The following is a 27558-nucleotide window of genomic DNA, read 5'->3' as shown; positions in this document are numbered from 1 at the left end:
AGCTCAAGCCCGTGACTAGCAAAAAAAAAATGGCCAGAATGATCTGAATATGCATTTTTCTAAAAGAAGTACAAATGAGGATCACAATACCTCAAAAGCTATGTGAATATGGCCATGTAGGATGAGGCTAAACAAAATGAACTCTAGGATATGGAAACAAGAGGTTTATCTTTATGGTTGTTGTTTTTAATGTAGTAGGTGATGTTATTTCTTGATTCTTTTTCCCTCTTTATGGTTTATCCCCCATTGTCTCTCTATCTGACTTTGGTAGCTGGTATATTGTACATACATTTATTTGTTTGTTTATTTGAACTAGGTAAGGGAAGGTTAAACAAGATGTTGAGACAAAGGAATAATGGTAAACCAATACAATAGCAATATTCACAAGACAACCTGTTGGAAATGAGCTTTACAACTTGGGAAGGGATGAGGGAGGGAGAGTGGCAGAAAAATATGGAAAGGGATAACAATGTTCAAGAAGAAATTTACTTACTATCTCATGAATGTAACTGTAACCCCACTATACATCCCCCTGATAATATAATAAAACTTTAAAAGGAGCATAAAAAAGAAGTACAAATGGTTTAAAAGCACACTCCATAAAATATACCATTTTCTAATCACTGTGATAGCTAAAATAAAAAGCACCGATAGCTATGACTGCTTTTCTTTTTTTTTTAAAGAACAGGTATAATCAAAGTAAAAATAGGAAAACATGTTCCTAAAGGCTGGTAAGAATATAGACCCTGAACTCTTATTGTATTCTCTGTAGGATTATAAAAGAACGGAAATAGCTTGGCAAATAATTAGGCAGTGTCTCAAAAATGGTAGACATTGAGTTACCATGTTAGTCATCAAATGCCAAGATATGTGTCAAAGAGAAGTAAAAACACATATGTGCACCAAAACATATATAAATGTTTATGTAAGTACTATATGTGGTCGCTAAAATGTAGACACAATTCAAATATCTATCAGTTGACAAAAATTGAGTAAAAATTGAGAAATGATTGCCTATGGGCAATGCCTATGTGGTGCTGTTAAAACAGTCTAAATATTATCTTTATCATCATTTTACAACTCTATAAACATATACTGCAATTACATCAATACTGAATATACACTTGAAATTACTACTTTATATGTTATATGAATTGTGTCTCAATAAAACTCAATGAAACTTGAAACCAATGCCATAACAAATGAAAGCACAATTTCCTTGATGTCCACAGGTCATTTATTTGTAAAAAATATTTGTAAAAACATGTTCTACATGTTTTATTTTTGCAAAAAAAAATCACACATGATACAACCAGCATTATCCTAAATTGACAACTAAGACACAAATTCAGTTTCAATTATGTGACTTGAATCATGGGCTTTGAAAAATGAATTCAGCTTCTTTCCCAATTCATAGGTATCTATTACTTAATTTGATAAAAATTAAGACAATTTGTGACTCAAAAGAACCATATGTTGCTGGCATGTATCCAGCTAAGTAAGAACAAAGGTTTATGGCTCAAAGCTAGTCTTGGTCAAAAGTTTGAGATTCCCACTTCAGAACAACAAGCAAAAATAGGCATAGAGCTATGTCTTGAATGCTGGAAGTCCTCCTCCTCTTCCTCCTCCTCCTCCTCCTTCTCGTCTCTCCTCCTCCTCCTCCTCCTCCTCCTCCTCCTCCTCCTCCTCCTCCTCCTTCTTCTTCTTCTTCTTCTTCTTCTTCTTCTTCTTTTTCTTCTTCTTCTTCTTCTCAGCATTTGGTTGCTAGAGATCATGATAATGATGCCCCATTTTTCTCTATAATAGCTTTACCATTCTGCTTTATGATTTTTGTACAACTAAAATACTGTTTCTGAAATTGTGCTAGATACTCAGTTACTCGCCTCTGTTCTCATTCTTATTCTTTAAGAAAAAAAAATTGTTGTAAAAACCAGTTGGGACAATTTTTAATTAAGTTTTTTTTCATATATTTTTATTGTAATTAATAGAAGGGTTACATTATATTCGCCAGATAGAAGGTGCATTAATTCACATACATTGATACCCTTTCACATGTCTTGGTACCCATTTCCCTCCCCCCACCCCCACTTCTCATCTTGTTTTCCCCCCTTCCCTATCCAATTTCAAATAACCAAATACAAATATTTCCAATATATCAGATAACAAAGTGAGATACTGTAACAATATGAGATAACCAAGGGACAGCTAAAAAGATGAGAGATTGTAGAGAGCCATTGCAATCGCCATTACAAGATGGCGCTGACATCCGCCTCCGTGGTTGTTTTTCTGAGTTGTTTATCTAAAAGTGTCCAGGAAGAGATTTGACTGTTCATGCCCTTAATGCATGATCGGAAGTATGCATGTAGCCATATTGCTGTGTGTCTGGAGTGTGCTGGAGACATGCTTGTAGTTAATTGGATGTTAGTGTTAAGGAAATAACTGTGATTGGTTAATAAGCCTATTTAAGGTCTATGTTTGAGGAAGTTGGGGTCGACCCAGCATGGCTGTACTAGCTTGCTGAATAAACTGCTGCTCGAGAAGAAGTTATCTTTGTCGTGTCCTTCCTTGCCGGCTGAGGGAGTCGCGACAAGAGATAACATAGTACATTAAGGACAGCAATCATTCATTATATGGCTTTTATTTCTATATCCTAGAGGTCCTTTCATTTAGCGTCATACTGTATGGCCTTATGTATCTAGGTTTTGCTCTACTGCAAATCTCTGCTAGGAGAGCCCAAGGTTTCTACTGATTATGACAAATGAGGGAAGCCATTGAGCCTATGTTCCTTTGAGTCTGGCTTGCTTCACTTAATATGATTTTTTTTAAGTTTTTCCCTTTCCTAACAAATGGGGCAATGTCATTCTGACAGCAGCATAGAATTCCATTGTGTACAAATACCTCATCTTGTTGATCCACTCATCAACTGAGGGACATCTGGGTTGGTTCCATATCTTTGCTATGGTAAATAGTGCTGCAATGAACATTGTTGTGCTAGGGGATTTAGTATGTCCTTGTTTCTGGACGATTGCGTTGTTTCTGGACGATTGCGTAAATGCCTAGTAGTGGAATTGCTGGGTCATAGGGGAGCTCTATGTTTAGTCTTTTGAAGAACTGCCATATTGCTTTCTAAAGTGGAAATGTTTCTTTCAAAGGAAGAAGGAAACTGGTCGTTAGATAAGCTATACTTCTATGGAAGACAGAATGAGTTTCTACAAATTTCAGATGCACAGCATTAACTGGGCTGAAACAATAGATCAGAGATTTGATGGGGGGATGGGAGGTTCCAGGCTCTGTACTTTTACTTTTCTGCTCAAGTTTGTACTATTTGAGTCACAGGTGCACTTCCAGCTTTTGGTGGTTAATTGTAGATAAGTGTTTCATGGACTTTCACTGTCTGGACTAGCTTTGAACCTCAAATATTCTGAATCAGATCTCATCTGAGTAGCAAGGATTACTGGTATGAGCCACTATCACCAGGCCTGAAATCTGATTTTTTGACTTCTAAAAATAGACCTATGGGCAAGTTAAATGATTAGACAAGTCAACAAAAAGACAAATAGATCGCATGCACCACTAGCCTTCTGAGATCAGACAACCCCATAAAGTACTAGGGGAATGATGAATGTTAAGGCCCTCATAGGCTAGAAATCTGTGAGGCTCGGAGCAGTGGCAGGACACAATGGAAACGCAATGTCTTACAGACCAATGCAGAAAAGACTGAAACCCAGGCACTGAAGAAATTCCCCAAGGTACATATATGTTTGGAATTCGCCTTCGGTGTGTTTTTCACTTATCACTATAGTTGTATCAGCAGATAGCACCTACAAATGTCACTGTTTAGTTCTCAGTACAAAACTTTTCTACAGGTTTCTGGTCCTTTTTTTAATCTGCTTTGAAACTGTCCTGTACACAGCTGTGAAAAAACTCATTCCAATAAGGAATGCTTTTGCTTCAATGCATCCATTGTTTCCCCTTGCCTTTGGGATGGCTTTCAAGAGGCTATGGCAAATCCCTCACAACTTCTTGCCCCCAGCCACACTTGCGAGAACTCTGGCTGCCCAAGGAAACTGGGGTATCTCTAGGTTAATCAGTGTTTCATATTTCACTCTCTGTCTCAGAGGAATGCATTTCACTCACTTCTATATTACCTAGTCCATTCCTACGTGAGCCACTAAACTAATCAGACTTGCCACATTGGGAAAGAGCTGTCGTTCTTTTCTCCTATGCCTACTTTATAGTAACATTGACCACAATGATATTGAGATGATTTGAATTTAAAAAGTTGAGTGAAGAAATTTAAAAGAATACAAGAGGGGTCTTGGAAAGCCATAAAGGCTTAAGTCAACTTAATTCAAGAAGCATCTATTTTGACACATGGTAGGTTACATGCCATGATAAGAGAGCATTTGTGTTGTTACTATCTAGCAATGAGATTCTTTTTCAAATTTTGAATTTGTATTTTTTAATAAGCAAAAAAGAACAGGTAAAAAGTGAATAATTTTCAATTAGCAACAATCTCACCTCAGGTAAACCTGTCTCCATGATACTGACACTTCACAGAGCATCAGTTAAAGAATATGATTTTAACTTTTCATGACTTAAATAGCAATGAGATTTTAAAATTGCATTTTTTATCTTTTGGAGGGAGCTCATTTGAAAAGTCATGGCATTGGCATAGGAGAACCATTTTTTTTTACAACTTTTTATTAGCCTACATTAGCTGTATGTGGTAGTTTTATTGTGGCATTTCAATATATGCATGCAATGTATTCTGATCAAATATATTCCATCACCCTCCCCTAATCATCATCAGAAAACATTTTCAACAGTTCTGATTTTATAGATACAAATAAATGACTTTGGCTGCATTCATCGTATTCCTTCTCCCTAGTCATGATTCATCACTCCCCATCTCCCAACATCTAAAAAGAATTGTTTATTAAGTCTTCCAAAAGGTTTCAGCTGGGTATTTCAGATGCACATTCATTACATTTTAATTAGAATAATCTTCTCTATTGCTCTCTCTTTATTTTCACTGACTCCTTTGTCACTAAAACTTAAACTCTTGGAATCACATGAGTCACTTGAATGACTAGTAAAATAACATAATCGCCTTATGAAGATTACTCATCCACAGTTTGGGATTAGTCACTGATATGGAGTCACAAAGTTTTCCAAAATTCTTAGGTTATATTAAAAAAAACCTAACAAAACATAATGTACATGAACTCCATGAAAATGCATTATTCAGACTTATTTTTGTACAGTTATTATTAACTCTGCCTCTTTGAAACTTGAGGCACTGCCAAGTTGCTTATGAAAAGAGCTGATAAGCACAATTTAAAATAAAAGGCTTGGGTACTGTGATCATTGTTGCTTATGGAGTTAATATTTGTCCTTTCTGTGGGAGATAATTGCTTCTTAGGATCCGCAATTCTCTCCTCTGCTTGAGAATAGATCAGACCAGACTCTATCATAGACAATAGAATCAGGAACTACTTGATAAAGTGCTGGCATTTCCAGTCTCCTTGAAAGCTGCCTACAAACTCACAGATACCAGTGGGAAAGAGAGGTGTGCTTGGAGAGCAGAGTGGGAACAAATAGTATCAGCCTCAGAGTCAGTGCTCACCTTCTCCAGGGTTCAGAGAAGGGTGCTGCTTAGGACAGCGGATTCAGGTGCCCAGCTGGGAATCCCAGGCTTACACATAGGATAGCCCCATCCTTGCTTAGCTGGTTTCGTGGCTCTGGACTCTTGCTGTCCTAACATTGACTGCAAGTGACCCAATATTTGTTTGCATAATTTTCTTTTGCTACTTAAATGGGGATAGAGCTACTTTATATTGCCTGAAGTTAAGACTGTTGATGGGGATCAAATATTTATGACAAAAAATTCCATCAATTTCATCATTACTTTTGCAAAGTTACCAGAAGTAGACTGATGAGAAAGAGATCTGCTTTAAAATATATCAGCTGGGCCTGGAGTTTGGTCTAGTAGTAAAGTGCTTTCCTAGCATGCAACAAAGCCTTGGGTTCTATTTCTCGGTACCTCATATATAGAACAAAAAAGATGGAAGTGGTGCAGAGACTCAAATGGTAGAGCACCAACCTTGAAGAAAGGCCAAGGACAGCATTCAGGCCCTGAGTTCAAGCCCCAGGACTGGCAAAAATGGATAAAATAACTCTAATGAATCATATGTTTAGAGTCCTATGTATCCATTCCTCCCTTTTCATTTTGTCAGTCTAGGGCTTGAACTACGGGCCTGAGATTTGTCCCTAAGCTTTTGTGTTCAAGGATAGCATTTTACTGCTTTGAGCCACTGTGCCACTTCAGTTTTCTGGTGATTAATTGGAGATAAGAGTTTCATGGACTCCTCTGCTGGGGCTGGCTTTAAACCTTGATCCTAAGATCTCAAGCTTCTGTGTAAGTGGGAGTACAGGTGTGGTACATGGCTCAACTCTTTAATGTGTGACCTTGAGCACATAGGCTAAATTCTCCAAGTATCTTTTCTCTCAGTTATTTAAAAAAGAAAAGAAAATGAAGAGGAAAAATAAAAGCCAGGTACTCATGGGTCATGCCTGTAATCCTAGCTACTCAGAAGACTGAGATCGGAGGACGGCAGTTCAAAGCCAGCCTAGGCAAGAAAATCTATGAGATTCTTACTTTCTATTAACCACCAAAAATGCCAAAAGTAGAGCTATGGCTCAAGTGGTAGAGTGCTAGCTTTGAGCACAAAAGATCTGAAACAGTGCTAGGGCCTGAGTTCAAGCCCCCGGGTGGGCACCAACAATAAAAATAAAAATAATCAGAAGTAAAAGAAATCCTACTCCCTTTCAACCGCGCTGCCCTCTTTGGCGCAGTGGAATTGAGTGCTGATGATCATGAGGTCTGGTGCTGAAAAGAATGTAAGATCCTCAAGACAAGATACTGAAAACCGATTTGGCTTCATCCCTTTAATTGGTGGAAGCCAGGCTGACCTAACATCTAGAAACATCTTTGAATATTTTCTGCCTCTTCCCTGTAGTTGCCTACAGCTGGGTTTTATATTGCTTTCACATTTCTTTATAGTAGATCATTTTAGTGATAAAGATTTGCTTCAATGAAGCATGTCCTGATTCCACGAGATCAAGAAGTTGATTATAAGGGTTTTTCTTTTTTTTGTCTTTTTTATTTTTTTTGGCCAGTCTTGGGACTTGAACTTGGCCTGGGCACTGTCCTTTAACAATTTAGTTCAAAGTTAGTGCTCTGTCACTTGAGATACAGCACCACTTCTGGCTTTTACAGAGTATGTGGGACCAGGGAATCGAACCTAGGGCCAGGTGAGCACTCTACCACTAGGCTATGATCTGCAGCATGACTGGTGGGGATAGAACCAATTTTATTCAATGTAAATTCATAGATAGTCCAATAAATATACTTTTTAAAACATCAAAAAAAGAAATCCTACTTACATTTAAAGGTTGTTTTGAGACTCAAATTATAAATATCCACACAAAATATTCAGCAAAAGGCTTAGCATAAATACTTCATAAATAAGACATCACTACTAATATCTGTTCTATTGCTTGTTGGAATAGGAAGAAGATGCTGATTAATTTAAGCTGAAAATTTGCTTATACTTTATTTTAGTTATAATGGTTCAGTTGTATTTGCTTATATATGTATATATAGTTATATTTATTCAGTTCTCTAGTCTTCTCTCTCATTGAACTTAAATCATTTTAAAAAGTAAACTTGGGGTGAGAGTCAGGAGGAAAAACTGAGAGGAAATGAAGGAGGGTGTTACTGTTCAAAAAGAAATGTAACTGTAATTCCTGTGTAAATCACCTTTACAATAAAGAGAGAGAGAGAAAAGAAATAAAATGAAGTTTTTAGGTCACCGAAAAGAAAGAAAGCAAATGCAAAAACAAAATGCAAAAAAAAAAATACAACAAACAAACTCCTAAGATTTCATTGGATGGTCTCAAAGACTCACATGAAAGATGACCTAGAAAACATAATGTGAAGGAATAATATTAAATATTACCTACTTTAGGCTATGTTTTTGAAACTCCATTTTTACGTTGTTATAAAACTGATTGAGAGGGAAGGCTCTTCTCATTAATTCTTGAGGAGAACTTGTAGTCCAACTCAACTTCACACAGCACCCAGCACCCAGGCCAGTTTCTTCCTTACTAACTCATCTATCAGGCACATGTTCAGCACCAAATAGACTTGGTTTCTAAGACTAAATGTTTTCATCTTTAAACATTTAAAGATTAATGTTTAAATGTTTGTTTGTTTGTTTTTTCAGTTGTGGGGCTTGAACTCTGGGCCTGAGCACTGTCCTTGAGCTCTTGAGCTCAAGGCTAGCATTTTACTTCTTTAAGCCACAGGGCCATTTCTGTTTTTCTGGTGGTTAATTGAAGATAAGAGTCTCACAGACTAACCTAGGCTAGCTTTGAATGGTGATCCTCAGATCTCAGCCTCCTGAGTAGCTAGAATTACAGGCGTGAGGCACTAGTGCCCAGTATATGTGCTTTTTGTTTTAATTTGAAGGTGATAAAATAAAACAGACCAATAGGTTATAACAAATAAAATGCTACTGGAGATTTAGTCATGTGAGTGTTGTTGCTGTTCCTACTCTGTGTCCAAGGATGAAAAGATTCCAGATTTTCCAAGGCCATGTACAGGAGACCTTTGTACTCATTTCCCATGGGTAAGAGCTTGCTTATAGTCTCTATCAGCTCTTCATCTCTAATGCCTCTGACTTCCATTTACTTTATAGTATAGTTGAGGTTCAGTTGGAGTTTATAAGAGATAAATACAAATGAATCTACTGGAGAGTAAACCTAGATTTAAAATATAAGGTACTAATTTTCCCTTCACTAGAAAAAAAAACACAGAGAATTGTAATCTTTAGATCAATTAAAATAGCATCTAATTCAGCCAGATTTGGAACATTAACAGAAACTGAGTACCAACAAGAGTAAATAAACTCTCAGGCTAGTTCTCTGTATCCATCAGGAAGCTGGATCAGGATTCCATGTGTTGCTTAGTTTTCAATGTTTTTAATGAAGTAGAAAGATAGAACCAAGAGGAGACATTCTGGTTTCATTATCATCAGAGAATAAAAAAAGTATGAAATACCACTTAATTTATGCTTGGTTTAAATTTTTTTAATTCATGTTTTAATTTAAATTACATACCAAATATTCACAGGTATTTGTACAAAATACCTGTGCCATTTCAGTTTGTTCACAAAGTGAATCTTTAGTTCTACTGTCTTATTTTTTTTCTTTCTTTAGAGTCAAAAATAAAGACTCCTTTGGAGGAATGTTTTGTTTATTAAGACAGATGCATTGTGTTGTTTTGTTTCAGCAAATCTAGTTCAGAAATATGCTGTGTATAGACAAATTAAAAGCAATTTTAAAATTTTTGATCTTTTTATTATCAATGACAAATCTTAGATGACAAATCTTAGACTCATTTCAATTTATCTTACCCCACATCTAAATGAACAGAATCCTCCTGATTTCAACTCCTAAATGCTTTCAAAGTTGTCCCCCTAAAGTTTAATTATCCAACCTGATTTCAGTATCTTTCTGTTATGCACCTAACTTTCCTGTTGCACGAACAAATGCACACACATACACACAAACACCCTGTATTTTCACTCATGCATTACCTATTCAAGCTTACTATATGACACTTTATCATATATTTTATATTTCAGAACACAGAATCACTTGCAAATCCATAGACATACTACAGTTAGTTCTCTCTTCTCTTTTTATGTCTTTGCTTCTGCTATTCTATTCCTGGAATACTTTTGTTTTATCTGTGCTCTAGTAAACACGTCCTATAAGACTGGACTGCAACATTACCTGTTCCAAGAAGTAGTCTGCATCTATGTCTCCCACCAGAGTGAATAGACGTTTCATGCATATTTCTATTCTGAGCATTTCCTTAATGAGAATTTAGGAAATCTAAATTCTCCTAACTATTCAAAGAACTCTTTTTAGAGTAGAAGATACATACGTATCATCTTTGAGCTCAATATCTAGTCCAGTATCTATGAAACTTTCTACATATATAATATGTGTTTGATTGCATATTTTCATAGCCCAATTCAAAAGAACATTTGATTTCTACTCAATTATACATATTTTACTGAACTTTATCTCATTAAGAATCTGGTTATTATTGTGATGAAGTCCAGTTTGAACCATAATCACAGACCAACAGTTCTAATTGGTGCTGTACATAAATGCAGATGGAATCTAGAGTGTCTGCCATGCCACGGATATCTCTACATAGGATTTAGAGGGAAATGTTATCGTGAATCCCTTCATCCTTGCAGAGCTTATAAAAGTTTCCAGTTTACATCTATTTCAAATGTCCCCTTGCACTCTTTAATACTCTGACAAGACAATGTGATCTTGCTTACAGCAAAGACAAATCTGAAGCCATGTTGTCTTGCATCATAATGGGGGAAAAAAGGATCCTTCTTCAAACAGAATATTAAGAAAAAGAAAAATTATGGTTTGTGTAAAGGAAATAAAAAGATTAAAATTCAAGAATCTAGTCAAAAAAATCAGACTTCATAGACATAACAGTCTATTCTCATATAAATAGATTCGTTACAAAGAAAAGAATAACCTTTTTCCTTTTTGAGTTCAAATCTTTGTGGCAATAACTGAATTCTTATTCATTAGTTGACTAATGATGAAAGCTCACTTTTCAAGGGCCAAAGGCAGACCTTGGTAAATGTAAGGACTCTATTCAGTATTAGGAACTAAAGGAAATAAAAATCAAAGCAAATTAGTGAAGCAGAAGAATCTTTCAAAAATAACATTGTCTCTACCAGTCTTGGAACTAACACCTCTTTTCTGTGGCCATGAATTCAAAGATAATTACTGAGGGAATCATATAAGAACAGTTCAGAGGCTGGAGCAGGGTGGCCAGGGAGGATGAACAATAACAGAGTGATGGCGAATTAAATAGATGCTAAGCATAGTTCTAATTGCTTTACATCAATAAACTCATTTGTGATTCCATAGCTCTCAGAGGCAAAGATTATCATTATACCCATCGCATTTTGAAAAGTCACTGGCCTGGTTTCATACAGCTTGTATTCTAGCTGGAGTATCTAGCATGTATAGCTAAACTGCTAGGAGAGGAAGACAGGAGAGAAAATATTACTTTGTGAATGTTCTTCATGAGATCATAGAGTACGATATAACTCCTGTTCCCATTTGCCTGAGTCTACACAGTGTCCCTAGAATGAGTTCTTTGTACTCAGTTGAATTGCAGTACTTTTCAAGTTACTTAAATATAATGAAGGCATCATTTTATTTAGTTTTTACTTCTTTTTTATTTTTATTTTTGTCAGTCCTGGGCCTTGAACTCAGGGTCTGGGCACTGTTGTTGGGTTTTCTCCAAACTAATGCTGTACCACTTAAGCCACAGCACCACTTCTGGTTTTTCCTTTTCTTTTTTTTTAAGTTGCTTTTTGAAATTTATTTTTATTAAAGAATATATTAGGGTGGGGAGTGTGGGGGGGGGAGGGAAATGGGTACCAAGACATGTGAAAGGGTATCAATGTATGTGAATTAATGCACCTTCTATCTGGCAAATATCATGTAACCCTTTTACTAATTACAATAAAAAAATTTTAAAAAAAGAATATATTAACATTGATTTTTACATCATATTACAAATGTCGTGTTTAACAAACAAGTATTCAAGAAGGGAATCTCTATATACAATCACTAGCACTTAAGTTTTAGATCACAATTAAAATTAGGCTGAGGGTTTGTATATCATAGATACATATTAATCTATGTAATAAAATATTATATCTATAAAGTCATAAATTTTCATGTCTATGTAATTGTGTTTATATTTCTGTTTTTTCATATATTTTTAGTGTAATTAATAGAAGGGTTACATTATATTCACCAGACAGAGGTGCATTACTTCACACACATTGATACCTTTTCTCATGTCTTGGTCCCCATTTCCCTCCCCTCACCACTGCACCTCATCTTGGTTTCCCCCCTTCCCTATTCAATTTCAAATAACCAAATAAGCATATATACAATATATCAGATAACAAGGTAAAATACTGTAACAATATGAGATAACCAAGGGACAGCTAACAAGATGAGAGATAACATAGTACATTAAGGACAACAATCACTCAATATATGGTTTTTGTTTCTATATCCTGGAGGTCCCTTCATTTAGCATCATTATGGCCTTCTGTATCTAGGTTTTATTCTATTGTAAATCTCTCTTAGGAGTGCCCAAGGTTTCTACTGATTATGACAAATGAGGAAAACCATTCAGCCTATGTTCCTTTGAGTCTGGCTTACTTCACTTAATATGATCTTTCCATTTCCTTACAAATGGGCCAATGTCATTCTTGCTGAAAGCAGCATAGAATTCCATTATGTATAATACCACATCTTGTTGATCCACTCATCAACTGAGGGACATCTGGGTTGGTTCCATATCTTTGCTATGGTAAATAATGCTGCAGTGAAATCATTGTGCTAGTGGATTTAGTATGTCCTTGTTTCTGGAGGATTGGGTAAATGCCTAGTAGTAGAATTTCTGGATCACAGGGGAGCTCTATGTTTAGTCTTCTGAGGAACTGCACTTCTGGCTTTTCTATGTTCATTGTACAAAGGAATGGAACCTGGGCCTTTTGTGTATGCTAGGCAAGCACTCTACCACTAGCAAATTCCATTTTCTTATTTTTTTATTATCTTGATGTAGCTGTACAAAGGGCTTTCAATTTTGCTTTGAGTTTACATGTACAATGTATATTAATTAGTGTCACCTCTTCCATTATTATTCTCTATCTTTCCCAACCTTACCACATCCCCTCAAGTCACCTAACCATTTTCAAATATGTATGTTGAATAATAGGACTATTCACCCATCATTCCTCCTTTGAAGCTTTCGCTTAAGCCTCACTTTTTCAGATAGATCATGATTCCTTTACCTGTTATTTAATTTGTTACACTGTAACTTAGCTGGTCAAAGGAATTCCAGTATTGAAATCTAGTCTTACATATACTAGATGAGACTTGTACATTGGGTTATGTGCATATGAACTTCTATGTTTTCATATATGATTATATTTTATATATAACTTCTATATATGAGAGAAAACATTCACTGTTCGTCTCTCTGAGCCTGAGTTATACTTTATCCAATACAATTTTTAACAGATCCATATATTTCTCTGTAAATGACAATTGACACAATATTTTTCTTTCTGATGAATGTATGCATAATATATCAGAAAATGTTTTATAAATATGTGTATATTATATAGTATATATATAAGCATTTGCTTAATCCATTTATCCATTTTAGGGCAAGATGGGCTATTTCCATAACTAGGTTATCATGAACAGTGCTGCAATGAATGTGGATCCTAACTGTATCTTGACCATTCCTCACTGGGGTAAATGCCCAAGAGTGGTATTGTTGGATTATAGTTGGATTATAGTTGTAGTTCTATTTTTAGTGTCTTTTCAAGAATCTCTGTACTGGATGAAGGCATTATCAGTAAGAAGAGAATGCAGGAGCAAAATAAATATTTATTGATTGATATCTGTGAGACAGATACCATCAATCATTAGGTTGGTGTGGTAGTGAGCAAGAACTCTGATGTTAAATCCAACCTCTGCCACTGTCCAACTAGGTGGGCCTGGACTTAATCTCTCCTCGTCTCCCTTTCCTTGTGTGCCATTGGGGTAATAGCAACTACTAAAAAATAATATGAGGCTTAAATAAATGAATTAAGACAAAATGAAATTGTAATCATGTTTGGATGGAACTATTATTACTTTTTCTTAAAGTTGAAATTAGCACAATTTGTTGTTCTACTCTAACTGGAAGAGAGGTGAGGTTATCTCTGCCTTAGATATTTTCTACTATGAAATAAGTTTGAAAAGAATACAAAAAGAAAGACAGAAAATATTAGCAAAATGTCAGGAGGGAGGAAGAAATGTAAATCCATAAAAACATGAGAGAAAAACATATGAAGCAGAGAGACAAAGGCTATTAGAGAAATACTAGATAAGTAAAGTTTACACGAGAGACATTCTGCTAGGCATTCCAACGTATTGATCACCCCGGGGAAAATCAAACAGAAGGAAAAGCATAAATAACTTTGAAAATGTAATACTTCTTTTCCCAGAATAATTCTAGCTTCTTTTATGTTATATTTCTATTACCCATCAGGATATATTCTATAGTTTTTCTTTTTTTAATCCAGAGAGTGACAGACACTTCCCTTGACAATTGACACTGGTTCTACTGTTTGGTTTAAATCTATTTGGGAACAATGGTGATCTAAAGCTATGTTAGGGACTGTTTAGTGGCTTGTTGAGGAACCAGACAGGCCTTAAGCAAGGCCCAGTGAATTGGAGTGTGACTGCTAGCTGACACAATAATTGGAAGTCCTCAACAGCAGAGCAGAGTAATCACCAGTCACTGAAAACAGACTGTACTTTAATTCTCACAATGGTATCTCTACATCAAAACTTAAGCAAAATGGCCTGGCAATGCCAGGCATCAGGATTTATGATTTTAGTGACCATCACTGGCCTAAAGCAAGTCTAAAGATGGTTCATTTATCATCTCTTCTAAGCCCTTAATATTTTTATATTAAAATGTTTTTTAATTGTACAATGGAGAAACTCTGGCTATCTACAATTTGAATAGCAAAAACACTTGTGTCTCAAGCTCCTAGCAAATGTGTTTATTCCACAGAGAAAATAAAATATTTTTGTATCTTACCTCTAAGCTATTGTATCTCTATTGTATCTATGAATCAGAGAAAAAGAGACACATTCAATGATAGTTCTGTGTTTGTTTTCAGGATTTTAGGATCTCACTGCTGGCCTTTGTATGGTGGCTTGTTTAAGAAATCAAGTCAGAAAATTCAGTTTCTATAAAAGGAAGAAAACGAGAAAGCTCAGAGTTAAGCAAAAGGGAAAGTAAAAAGCAGTTTCTTGCATAAATAGAGCTAGTCAGTAAGACAATGAACCAGAAAAACCAGATTAAGATCTTTAATATAAAAATCTAGAGCTTCATGGAAAATGCTTATGCAGAAAATACACCGAGTCAGTAGAGAGATTTGTTATAGAAGGCAATTCACTAGAATATGCTGGAGGATTTTTTCCCAGATTGAAAGGATGTTGAAGTGAGTTAGGATAAAGAACAAAGCTGCAATTCTTGACTAAGGATTCTTGGGAGAAAATAGCCTGAAAGAATCAATTTAAGTTGGACGAATATCAATTTTCTGTTCTTTAGCCAAAGTGGGAAGAAAAGAACATTATTGTTGACAAGTTAAAAATTAAATATAAAATATTGAAATGTTCAACTTCTCATGTGAGAACTCAAGTAAGATAAAAATAAATAGTGCATACATTGCCAAAAACTTGCTTCACAATTTCTTAATATGGATTTTTTTTAAAGTGAAGACAAGGAAAATTTAAAATTGAAAGTTAAGAAATGAGTCAACATTTCTAGAATATCAGAGAGAAAATAAATAATAAACTGTATACATTGTTAATCACAAGCCAAACTTCAACAATTCTGGTTAGAATTCTCATTAGATATTACCAGTGTTCCAATCCTTTTAAATGAGACATATTTGCATCACCTCTTGTGATCCAGTTGAGGATTTCTTGGTGAGGAATGGTACAAAATGAAGTGCAGACCCCATTTAGCAAAAACACTTCTTAGCAGAAAGAACAGCATAGGAGGAATTTCAATACCAAACCTTAGACTCTATTACAGAACTATAATTATCAAAACAGCTTGGTACTGGAACAAGAACAGGCCTGAAGAACAATGGAATAGAACTGAAGACCCAGATATTAAACCACAGACCTATGGCCACCTAATCTTTGACAAGGGAGCCAAAAAAATAGACTGGAAGAAAGATAGCCTCTTCAACAAGTGGTGCTGGCAGAACTGGTTAAGAATATGCAGAAAACTAAAGTTGGATCCTTCTTTGTCACCCTGCACCAGGATTAACTCCAAATGGATCAAAGACCTGGAGGTAAAAGCCGACACTCTGAAAACCTTACAAGAAGGAATAGGAGATACACTAGACCTCCTTGGCACAGGTCGAAACTTTCTTAATAAGGACCAAGAAACACAACAAATCAGAGAAAAGCTGGATAAGTGGGATTGCATTAAACTGCAGAGCTTTTGTATGGCAAAGGACATAGCTAGGAAACTAATTAGGAAGCCTACAGAGTGGGAGATCTTCACCAACCATACAACAGACAAAGGCCTCATATCTAAAATATATCAACAGCTCAAAAAATTGAATCACTCCAAAACTAATCTCCAAAGTAACAACCATCCCATTAAAAGATGGGACAAAACTTAAAGAGAGTCTTCTCTGAAGAAGAAACAAAAATGGCTTATAGACACATGAAGAAATGCTCAACATCTCTGGTCATAAAAGAAGTGCAAATCAAAACAACTCACCTCACTCCAGTTAGAATGGCCAGGATCAAGAAAACTATTAACAGCAGATGCTGGAGGGGCCAGGAGGGATCACGACTACACTGTTGGTGGGAGTGCAAACTCGTTCAACCATTATGGAAAGCAGTATGGCAGTTCCTCAAAAGACTAAACATAGAGTTCCCCTATGACCCAGCAATTCCACTACTTGGCATTTACCCAATCATCCAGAAACAAGGACATACTAAATCCACCAGCACAACAATGTTCATTGCAGCACTATTTACCATAGCAAAGATATGGAACCAACCCAGATGTCCTTCAGTTGATGGGTGGATCAACAAGATGTGGTATTTGTACACAATGGAATTCTATGGTGCTATCAGAAAGAATGACATTGCCCCATTTGTTAGGAAATGGAAAGACTTAGAAAACATCATATTAAGTGAAGTAAGCCAGACTCAAAGGAACTTAGGATCAATGGTTTCCCTCATTTGTCATAATCAGTAGAAACCTTGGGCTCTCCTAGCAGAGATCTGCAATAGAGCAAAACCTTGATACATAAGGCTATGTAGTATGACGCTGAATGAAAGGATCTCTAGGATATAGAAACATAAGCCATATAATGAATGATTGTTGTTGTTAAGGTACTATGTTATCTCTCATCTCTTTTGCTGTCCCTTGGTTATCTCATATTGTTACAGTATCTCACTTTGTTACCTGATATATCGGATATATTTGTATTTGGTTATTTGAAATTGGATAGGGAAGGGGGGGAAACAAGATGAGGGGTGGAGGTGGGGGGAGGGAAATGGGGACCAAGATATGTGAAAGGGTAACAATGTATGGGAATTAATGCACCATCTATCTGGCAAATATCGTATAACCCTTCTATTAATTACAATAAAAATATATGAAAAAAATGAAGTGCAGAAATCAAGTTAGACTGAATGGGTTGTATGTGTAGGGAGAAAATGGACATACAGTAGCAAAGTGTCATACTAAAGAGATACTCATAAATACTGCAAACGTCTTCCAATGTAGATGACATAAAAAAAGAGGTAAGAGATAAAATTCTGCCCTACAAATTACAATGGCAGATTCCACAAAGGCATAGTAGCCCAATATTTAGGGTCACCAGCTGAAGAAATGTCACAGGACATGTCAAGTGGATTTCTGTGTAAAAGGAAACTCTCAAATGATTCCACATACAATCATGACTGTATGTCAACATACTGCCTGACTCCTGGCTGGCACTCTCCCAGGCATTTTTGGGTGGACCATAGGTCTAATAAGTGCAGCTACATTTCATCATTAATGAGGGCTGGAGAAGAAGTTCCCCTGTGAGTAGTTACACAGTAACTGATAAATAAAGTAGACAAAGTAATCAGTTTTCTTCTTTTTCGTTCAGCAAAAATAATGCATAGTGCATGACTTATATTAGCTGTTTTTTCCCCTTGGTATTAGTATAAAAGTAGTACTAGAGTTGTTATGATGATTATAACAATTTGATTCTTGTTCTAGAGAGCCATTGTTAAATATGCCATGGGGCTTGAATTTGGCACCTGGGCACACTATTTTTGGGTTTTCTCAATGCTAGTGCTCTAACACTGGAGCCACAGCACCACTTCCAGCTTTTTTTTCTGTGTATGTGTTACCTAGGTATCAAATCCAGAGCTTTGTGCATGCTAGGCAAGCACTCTAGCACTAGGCCATGCTTCTGGCCTGTAACTTCATTTATAACTGACTCCTAAAATTATAAAAATGTAACGTATTGAGTACCATGTATTTTTCAACATTTGAGACAAAGAGAAATAGAGAGAAAGAGAGGTCTATCTCCTTAACATTTATTATTTCTGTATGATGACAAATGCCAAAACCTCTTTTTCTTGATGTACTGTATTGCATTATTGTGCAACACACACCAGAAGTGCTTTTTTTCTGGCTAACTGTAACTAAGCACTGAGTCTCTACTCTATTCCCTCTCGCTGGCCTCTGCTATCCCTAACTTCTATTTGTGATTCTACTTCCAATTTCTAGGTGTGAACAGATGGTTAGATATAGTATTTAGAAACAGTTATTTATACATGTAGGTATCTCACTTCTCTTGTTAATTTTAAATGAAAAAATATAGAAAATTTATAAAACATTCATTGAGGTCAGCCACTGGAGACTTATGCCTGTAATCCTAGCTTCTCAGGAGGCTGAGATGATTGCAGTTCAAAGCCACTCTGAACAGGAAAGTCTGTGAGACTATATTCAATTAACCACCCCCAAAAACTGGAAGTGGAGCTATGTCTTCAGTGGAAGATTGCTAACCTTGAGCAAAAGAAGCCAAGTAATAGTGCCTAGTTCAAGTCTCGGGACTTGAACAAGCACACATATGCGCACACACACACACACACACACACACACATACACACACACACACACACACACACACACCATAAAATCAACATTTTAGAATTGTACAAAGAAGTTGCAGGAGAAAAATCTTTTTCTTTCCTATCTTTGTGTATAACTTACTACAAAGAAGAAAAGAAGGCAACTGTAGCAGTTTTTTAAATAATAATTCTAATGTCAGTACCAGCAAAATTATGAAACTGTGTATGGTTCTTTAACCTCAGATCACATGTAGAATTATTAAAAATGTGTAATAAAATAACTTCTCCAAATTTTGAAGTGGTCTACTTCTATAAGAGGATCCTCCTATAAATTAGAGAATGGGGATGGGAAATATCTTTTTCTTAAGTAACAAAGACTCAATAAAAAAATAACTTTTTCTTCAGAGAAAAATAACCATTATTATTTAAATGATACTTCACTAAATGTAGGTTATAAGCTTCCCTGCTCCAGTGATGAGGTCAAATAGAGATGTCTTTGTTGTTGTTCGTTTAAAAACATGATCTATTCTTGAGGCAGATATTTGGGGGAAAAAAGCATTTTATTTCCACAAGTGTATGTATGTATAGCAGTTTTATCATTTAGTAAAAGGAGCACATTGCATTCAATTAAATATAGAAAGAAAAGTCAGATCAATGGAACAGGATAAAAGACCCATAAATGAACCCACAGACTTATAGCCACCTAATATTTGATAAGGGAGCCAAAAACACAGGATGGAAGAAAGACAACCTCTTCAACAAATGGTCCTGGCAGAATTGGCAATACACATGTTGAAAACTGAAGTTAGAGCCTTGTATATCACTCTGTACCAGAATCAATTCCAAATGGATCAAAGACCCCAATGTAAGATCAGATACCCAGAAAATACTACAGGAGGAGATACACTAGGGCTCCTTTCCACAAGTCAAATTTTCCAAAATAAAGATCCAGAAATACAACAAATCAAAGAAAGGCTGCATAGATGGGAATTGCAACAAACATAAGAGTTTCTATCTGACAAAGGACATAGTTAACAAGAGCCCATAGAATGGGAGATATTTACCAGCTATGCATCAGATAAGGGCCTCAGATCTAAAATACACAGAGGTCAAAAAATTAAACCCCAAAAACCAAATCCCAAAGAACCCCCTCAAAGAAACAATCCAATTAAAAAATGAACTGAATACTTAAAGAAATTGACAAACAAATGTTCAGCATCTCAGGTTACAAAAGAAATACAAATTTGAACACTGAGATTCCACCTCAGTCTAGTTAGAACTTCCATTATCAAGAAAATTAACAATAGCAGATGCAGAGGGGATGTAGCCCAAATGGGAATTCTACTACACTGTTGGTGGGAGGGTAAACTTGTTCAGCCACTCTGAAAGCAATATGGGGATTCCTCAAAAGACTAAACAGAGAGCTTCCTGGGACCCAACAATTCCACTCCTGGGAATTTATCCAATAGACCACAAACAAAGCCACATTAAAGCTACCAGAAAAACCATGTTCACTGCAGTGTTGTTTACCATTGCCAAGATATGGAACCAACTTAAATGCCACTCAGTGGACAAATGGATCAAGGAGGTATGGTATATATACACACAATAAAATTCTATACTTCCATCAGAAAGAATGATAATGTGCCACTTGTAAGAAAATAAAAATCCTTGGAAAAGTTAGATTAAGCAAAGTAAATCAGACCCAAAGAAACATAGGCTGCATAGTTTCCCTCCTTTGTTGTAACTAGCATGTGCCATACACCTACAATAAATACACTGAGTGGTAAAAGACAAAAAATACACTGGGCAGGATACATTTTTCTAGATATCCACACAGTGAAAACAAAGGAGGATATTTTTAAGTGAGGAACACAAATATTTAATATAAAGGAGTATTTATTGAAGCCGGGCCTGGTGGCTCACGCCTGTAAGCCTAGCTACTCAGGAAGCTGAGATTTGAGGATCCAGGTTCAAAGCCAGCCCTGGCACTAAAGAACATGAGACTCTTACCTCCAATTAACCACTAGAACACTGTAAATGAGGTTGTGGTTCAAGGGGTAGGGCAGTATCCTTGAGTTGAAGAGCTCAAGGACAAGGCCCACACCCAGAGTTCAAAAACAAAGTGATATTCATTGAAATAAACTCCAAGGAGAAATAAAAGGGTGAGGATTTTTTTTGTTGTTTTTGTTCACCTTTGTCACTTTTTGTGTTTTCTCTGCCTTTTTGCCTTGTAAATAAGTTTATCTCTTTAGGAAAGGGTTATGGGGAGTGCAGAAATTGTGGGACAAAGGATGGATAAATGCATGACACTCACTAGACAATGTGTTGAAAATGAACTACAGAACTTGTGGTGTGTGGGGAGGTGTTGGAGTGAAAATCTGGGAGAAAATAAGGGAAGGGGTGACACTTCAAAAAGAAATGTACTCGTTACCTGACTTTTGTAACTGTAACCACTCTGCACATCACCTTTACAATACCAGTAAAAAAAAAATAGTGCAGAGACTTCAGCTCCTTGCTGGTAGGCACAGCCTCTTTATCAGGCACATGGCTTTATTAATGGGATGAGCTATGCATTTCAATAGATTGCACCTAGAAGTTTTCAGAAATTAACTTCTGTCCCTGATGAAAGAATCAAGCACTAGCCTTCTTATCAAGATCTATTACTATATTTTCTGTGCTCATGTTCTTTGACATAGGAATTGATCTTGATTGCCAGGAATTAAAAAAGACTTTGGAACCGTTAGGATTTTAGGACATATCATATCTGCAAGATGAGAGCTAGAGAGAAATGAGTGGACGATCCACTATGCCAAGCATGATTTAGTGAAATGAGAGAGCTAATGGGATACAAACTCTCCTCTACAGAATAACCTAGACCAGAAGATAAAATTTAATTGGATACTACATAAAAGGCTAACTCCTTTGAGTATATATGTAATTTAATTCACAAACTGCCTAATAAGAAAGGTATTTAATTGCTCTTACATAGGAAACATGGAAGCTGAGAGAACCATAACTTATCCAGCAGGTAAGAAATGGAGCTGAAATTCAAACCCAGGATATCTGACAAGGATTTTCTTCTTTTTTACCATCCTATAAGGTTAAAATGCCTCCTTTGGTTAACTTCCTTATACTTAAGCTTTTATTATGACAATTATTGATGCTAATTTTACTATCAGGCTACAGCTTTGAATGGGAATTTCTTCCACCAATTAAGAAAATTACTATCACAGCACACAAGATATTACATTTATTATTGCTTGACCTCTGCAGAGCCATTGTGAGTGAACTTGTCAGAATAACATAGAAGTTCACCTATTAAAATCTTAATTTTAAAAGTTAGATAGACGTTTAGAGCTAGAGAGAAATATGAGGTGACATTCCACCTTTTACTCATGTCAATGAATATAAATAATCTAGTGTTTTTCAAAGGGCAAATCTGAGTGAATTGATACTGAAGAAAGAAGTTTATAGCTTGAAGTTTTAACATCAAAGCTTCAACTTTTTGGCTAGTACACCTAAGAGAGACTGAAAAGAGATCAGTAGCTATCCACTTTTTTTGTCACAGTGTAGCTTATTAAAACAAAATTCAAGTAGCATATGCATTTATTTTTAACACTCGCTCATGCATAACATTGTTTAGTGTGGCATTATTTAACATCTGAGTGTGGATAGCTTACCTTCTGTTGTGTGAAGAGAAAGCATCACTGGCTTGGCGTCTCATCAACAACCCAGCGTACATATGGGGGAGTGGAACAGATGCTTCCTGAGGCGTCCTGAGGTCTGAAGTATCACAGGAGGATGGAGCCATGACTCCTACCCTAGATAAACCTACAGGGTATCATAGAAAAGAAGGTTTTTCACCATAACTTTTCCTGGGTATGTAAATTAAAATCTGGAACCTCAGTCAGAAGACTGATGGGAAGATATCCAGTTATTTTCCTATCATAGTAATTCCTCAAATGTTCAATGGTACTTTCCCTCCAACTCTGGTCTTAGATGTATCTACAGGATATGGGCATATTCAGAACACACATCAGCCATCCAAAAAGATAGCCAAAGTACAGAGGAGTGAAACAGAAAAAGTGGAAATTTCCAGTGTAGCATAAGGTGAGCTATTTCACCAAGTCTGAGTTTATGGTAAAGGGAGACATTTTGGTCCTGATAATACATCTGAGCATCCTTTACACAAAGGGCATCAATTATAAATTTCTCGGAACTCAGAGTTTTTGTGTTAGTTTATCTACTAGAATTATAGGAAAGATAACTAAAATATGAATTTGGAAAGTGCCAAGAACAGAAAGTTTTTCCTTTCTTCCATTTGTGGCTTTCTTTTTCAGTAATGTTTTCAAGAGGGCTTTCTTGGCCAATTCTGTCTTATGGAAATAGTGCACTGGAGAAATATTGCTAGAATAATAGAGAAGTTTCCCCCCGGCCTAATGTACTCTCACACTCTTAATTGACTTTGTTCACTCAACACTAGTGTTCTACTATTTGAGCCACACCTTCACTTTTGGCTTTTTGCTGATTAATTGGAGATAAGGGTCTCATGCATTTTTCTTACTGAACTTGAACTGGATGGCTTTCTTACTGGATGACTTGAAATCATCAGATTTCAGCCTCCTAAGAAGCTAGGATTACAATCATGATTTACAAGCACCCCTCCCAATATGATACTTTTCAGGGCATTACAGGAAAAAAATTATAGGAAATTTTGATGGTGTTAAAGATGAAAAGGTAAAATCCTATATACCATTTCAATGCATTAGCAGCTGGGCAGGGGACACATAATGACTTGATTTTACAATGGAAATTATTCACTAATGTTTTACATGAGTTGGAAATTCATGTCTCCTAATCCATTATGAATAGTCTATGTGTGGGGGGGAACCTTACAAAGATAACAATTGTATCACCAACTTTACAGCCACTTTCCAACTAAAAGTGTGGATACTTTTATGCAACCATTGGAATCTCAAAATACATGGAATTAAAGCCTAGTTTAGAAAGTCCCAGGAAGAAATTTACTTAGCAGAACTTCTTTCTCAAAGAACACTAGCAGGTAAAATTAGAGGGAAATGCTACAACAGGATGCAGGTTCTATTTTCAGACATGAAATAGGATGATGGATTGGAGGAGTGTCACATCACCTTGAAAAGGTTGTATATAATAAACTGACAAACAACAGCTTCTCTCTCCATGTTGGTGAGTTAACAGATTTCATCAATAAATGTCAAACTGTACAGCATAAGTGAAAAAATTTAAATGATGTTGAAATATAAGGAAGCTTTCAGTACTGCAGAGACCTGCATAAAAATGAGCAAGACTCTTATATAGGTAAAGTTCTGTAAATAAAAGATTCACCATGAACAAAGGGATGTGGTTTCCTTGATGATGCCACTTCAATAGTTGGCTTCAGGACAAGTTTCTTCTTTCTTACAAGATGATGTTTCCATGCCTGAAGTCTTTCCCTGGTGTCAAAAAGTTCTGAGAGGGGCCGAGAGTTTGGCCTAGTGGTTAAAGTGCTTGCCTAGCATGCATGAAGACCCGGGTTTGATTCCTCGGTACCACACACATAGAAAAAAGCCGGAAGTGGTGCTGAGGCTCAAGTGGTAGAGCTCTAGCCTTGAGAAAGTTCAAGGACAGTGCTTAGGCCCTGAGCCCAAGCCCCGGACTGGCCAAAAAAAAAAAAAGTTCTGAGAAATGAAATTAGGAAAAACAACCACAAAAATCCCAGATAATGGTACAAATATCACTAACTTTATTAAGATATTGGTTTATGACTTGGAAATTCTTTAAAAATTGACCTGAAGGGATTTCATAGATTTTGGTTGCATTCAGAAACTTGGGGGTTGACAGAAGAAAAATTCTGAATAATGCGTGTGTGTGTGTGTGTGTGTGTGTGTGTGTATGTGTGCTGAAAAAAGTAAATTGCAATTTTTGCTGAATGCCAGAAGATAAATAATGGTGACAGAAACCAGTCCATTTAATATACAAATGCCTTTTAGTCACAAAACTCCATCAAACAAGTCTCCAGAATGCCTTTCAGAAAATGTTATGACTCATAAAAGGAAAATGTTAGATTTAAACTCAGATGGAACTTTTAGCCATTCTGCTGTAATTTTTTTTTAAAGTGGAAAGTTTCCACTGCCTTTGGTTCTTCATGGCAAGGAAAGTTGTTGCTAGATCTTAAGATATATTGAACCCCTGCTAAAAGTACCACACAACAGGATAAGAGACTTTCTTATGAAAGAATTGTTTGTTTGCAAGAAGAGTTTAAGAGCAATATGAAGCTTTGTGTGACTTGTCTCTAAAGACATGATGGAAGAAGACGTTCGCACATTGTCTAATCATATGTAAAAGATGAGATGTTCAAATTTTCTCCAGCACATGTTCCCTATTGCTGGCAAAGGTGAGCAACTGAGCATTCACAGAAAAACACTGACCCCTTTCCTATAGTGTGTTCCTCCTCTGTGTGTGAGCACATTTATTCCTAAGAAGACAATCATGAAGGTTAAAAAGAGAAAACATTCCATGTCACCTGAAAATATGCCCTTAAAGCTAGAAACATGCTTGGTCGCCGGGAGTTTGTTCTAGTCGTTAAAGTGCTTGCCTAGCATGCATGAAGACCTGGGTTCGATTCCTCGGTACCACATACATAGAAAAAAGCCGGAAGTGGTGCTGAGGCTCAAATGGTAGAGCTCTAGCCTTGAGAAAGTCCAAGGACAGTGCTCAGGCCCTGAGCTCAAGCCCAGGACTGGCAAAAAAAAAAAAAAAAGTAAAAATCCATTATATTTGTGACCCATTTGAACAGGTTCTCCCTGTGTGGTTCATGCTGGCCTTGAACTCACCATTTTCCCAGATTGCCTCCAATCCGCCATTCCGCTGCCTCTACCTCATCAGTACTTGGATATGTAGTACCTGTATACACAGGCCTGCTGGCCTGGTAGCTCTATTTGAGCTTTTCCATTCAAGCCTAGTGCTCTATCACATTGAGCAACAGTGCCACTTCTGGTTGTCAGGTTGTTAATTAGAGATAAGAGTCTCCCAGACATTCGTGCTAGGGCTAGCTTTGAACCATGATCAGATCTCAGCCTCTTAAGTAGCTAGGATTGCAGACATGAGCAAAACTACCCCCCAGAAAGCACATATGTCTAGTACATTTGTAACTGCAAGCTTCCATTTGAACTTGATCATGTCACAATGTCAGTCTTAAATTTTTTTTCACAATATTACATCAAATTTCCTCTAACATTAAGTTGTTTCTAAAAAAAATGTGTTAATAGCTTTAGTGTAGAACAAATACAATAAGAATTTATAAAGTAAATTGCAAGACTTAAAATCAATTTAGAAGCAGTGATTTACTTAAATATATTTCTTTTTCACTGAAGCAAGTTACTTAATAGAGATTTCTTATGCCCCATTTTCTAAATAACTTCTTAAGTAAGTGATAAGCTAAATGCTTGGTTATTTCTTCCAGTATAAAACTAATTTTCTAGTTTAGAATAGGAGAAATGACATATCATTAGCATCTCACATATAGGACTCTGATAAGACTTGTAGGCCCCTATAAATCTTTTTAAAAAATCAAACAGGAAATCTACACAGAAAAAAAGACTTGAAATTTCTTCTGCTGGTACTTCTAACACTCACTAGAGATGGTACCTTCTGTGAGAAAATGAAGAACAGAAAAGTAAACTTCTCAAATTAGCCAGAATAAAAGATTTGCCTAGAAATGATAAGTGTCTCCCTCCAACATCACTAACTTATATACATACAGAGAGGTGACTGGTCCTGGTTTTCGAAAGGTATCACAGTGGATTCTAAGTCAGGGGATCTAAGTTGTTGAGGAAAAAAATGCTAAGTTCCAGGACAGAATTCAATGGCAGGGCACTGTCCAGATACAGAAAAACAGAGATTGAGACCCTAGATATTCTCTGTTACCTCTATTCAAGGTGAGTGCTAGTAGCCCTTCTTTACATAACCAGATACTGAGCGGCTTTACACATGTTGTCTTAATGTCAGTAATATGAGGAACACACAAAACATAGTTCCTTTCTAACCAATTTTATATTTTTCACCCCTGCCTGAAGGTTTACAACTTACAGATATTTGAAGCTTTAAAGAAACATTATACAATTTATAACACATCTAAAATACAGACTTTTCCCCCAAAACAAATAATATCAATTAACAGAATTTGTGTGCCTGCAATTCTAAATATATCTCAAAGCTCATTTTATGTATTTATTTACTTTTACAAATTGATAGAACATATAGTCATTAATTCTTTGAAAACTGGAAGCAACACGACAAATAGAAATAAAATAAAAGAGATATTTAGTATGTGTTAGAAGAATGGTTTGTGCTTAAAGATGTGTTAAAATAAATAAACTGGGAGTTAATGGCCTAGCTCTCTGGGAGGGCTTGGCTCAGAAATGTCACATCTTGAGGCTAGCCTAAGCCCACTGATGAGACCCTTTCTCAACCGATATTACTGAGCATAGTGACATACACCCAGGCTGAGACAGAGCAGGAAGTGGTTCCAGGCCAACCTGGTCTGAAAGGCTACAAAATCTCAACAAGTGAAGCCACGTTTGGGAATGCATGCATGCCTGCCATCCCAGCTATGAAGAGAAGCACTCAATTGGTGGATCATATTGCCTTTACTGGGAAGGTAGAGCCTAT

At 36.3% G+C, this 27558-nt stretch overlaps 1 long non-coding RNA gene across 2 annotated transcripts in view; it reads right to left on the bottom strand.

The window, feature by feature from the left end:
• Positions 1–22697, bottom strand: part of LOC150067135 (uncharacterized) — a 54763-nt gene extending 32066 nt beyond the window's left edge. For both annotated transcript variants that reach the window (XR_016539453.1, XR_016539455.1), the window contains exon 1: positions 22551–22697. This is a non-coding gene — a long non-coding RNA (uncharacterized LOC150067135). The remainder of the gene's footprint in view (positions 1–22550) is intronic.
• Positions 22698–27558: the final 4861 nt, after the last annotated feature.

This window comes from Megascapheus bottae, chromosome 2, assembly GCF_031878675.1.
Source record: "Megascapheus bottae isolate mThoBot1 chromosome 2, mThoBot2.hap1, whole genome shotgun sequence".
Classification (NCBI taxonomy): Eukaryota; Metazoa; Chordata; class Mammalia; order Rodentia; family Geomyidae; genus Megascapheus; species Megascapheus bottae.
This window is presented reverse-complemented; position numbering and strand designations above follow the sequence as displayed.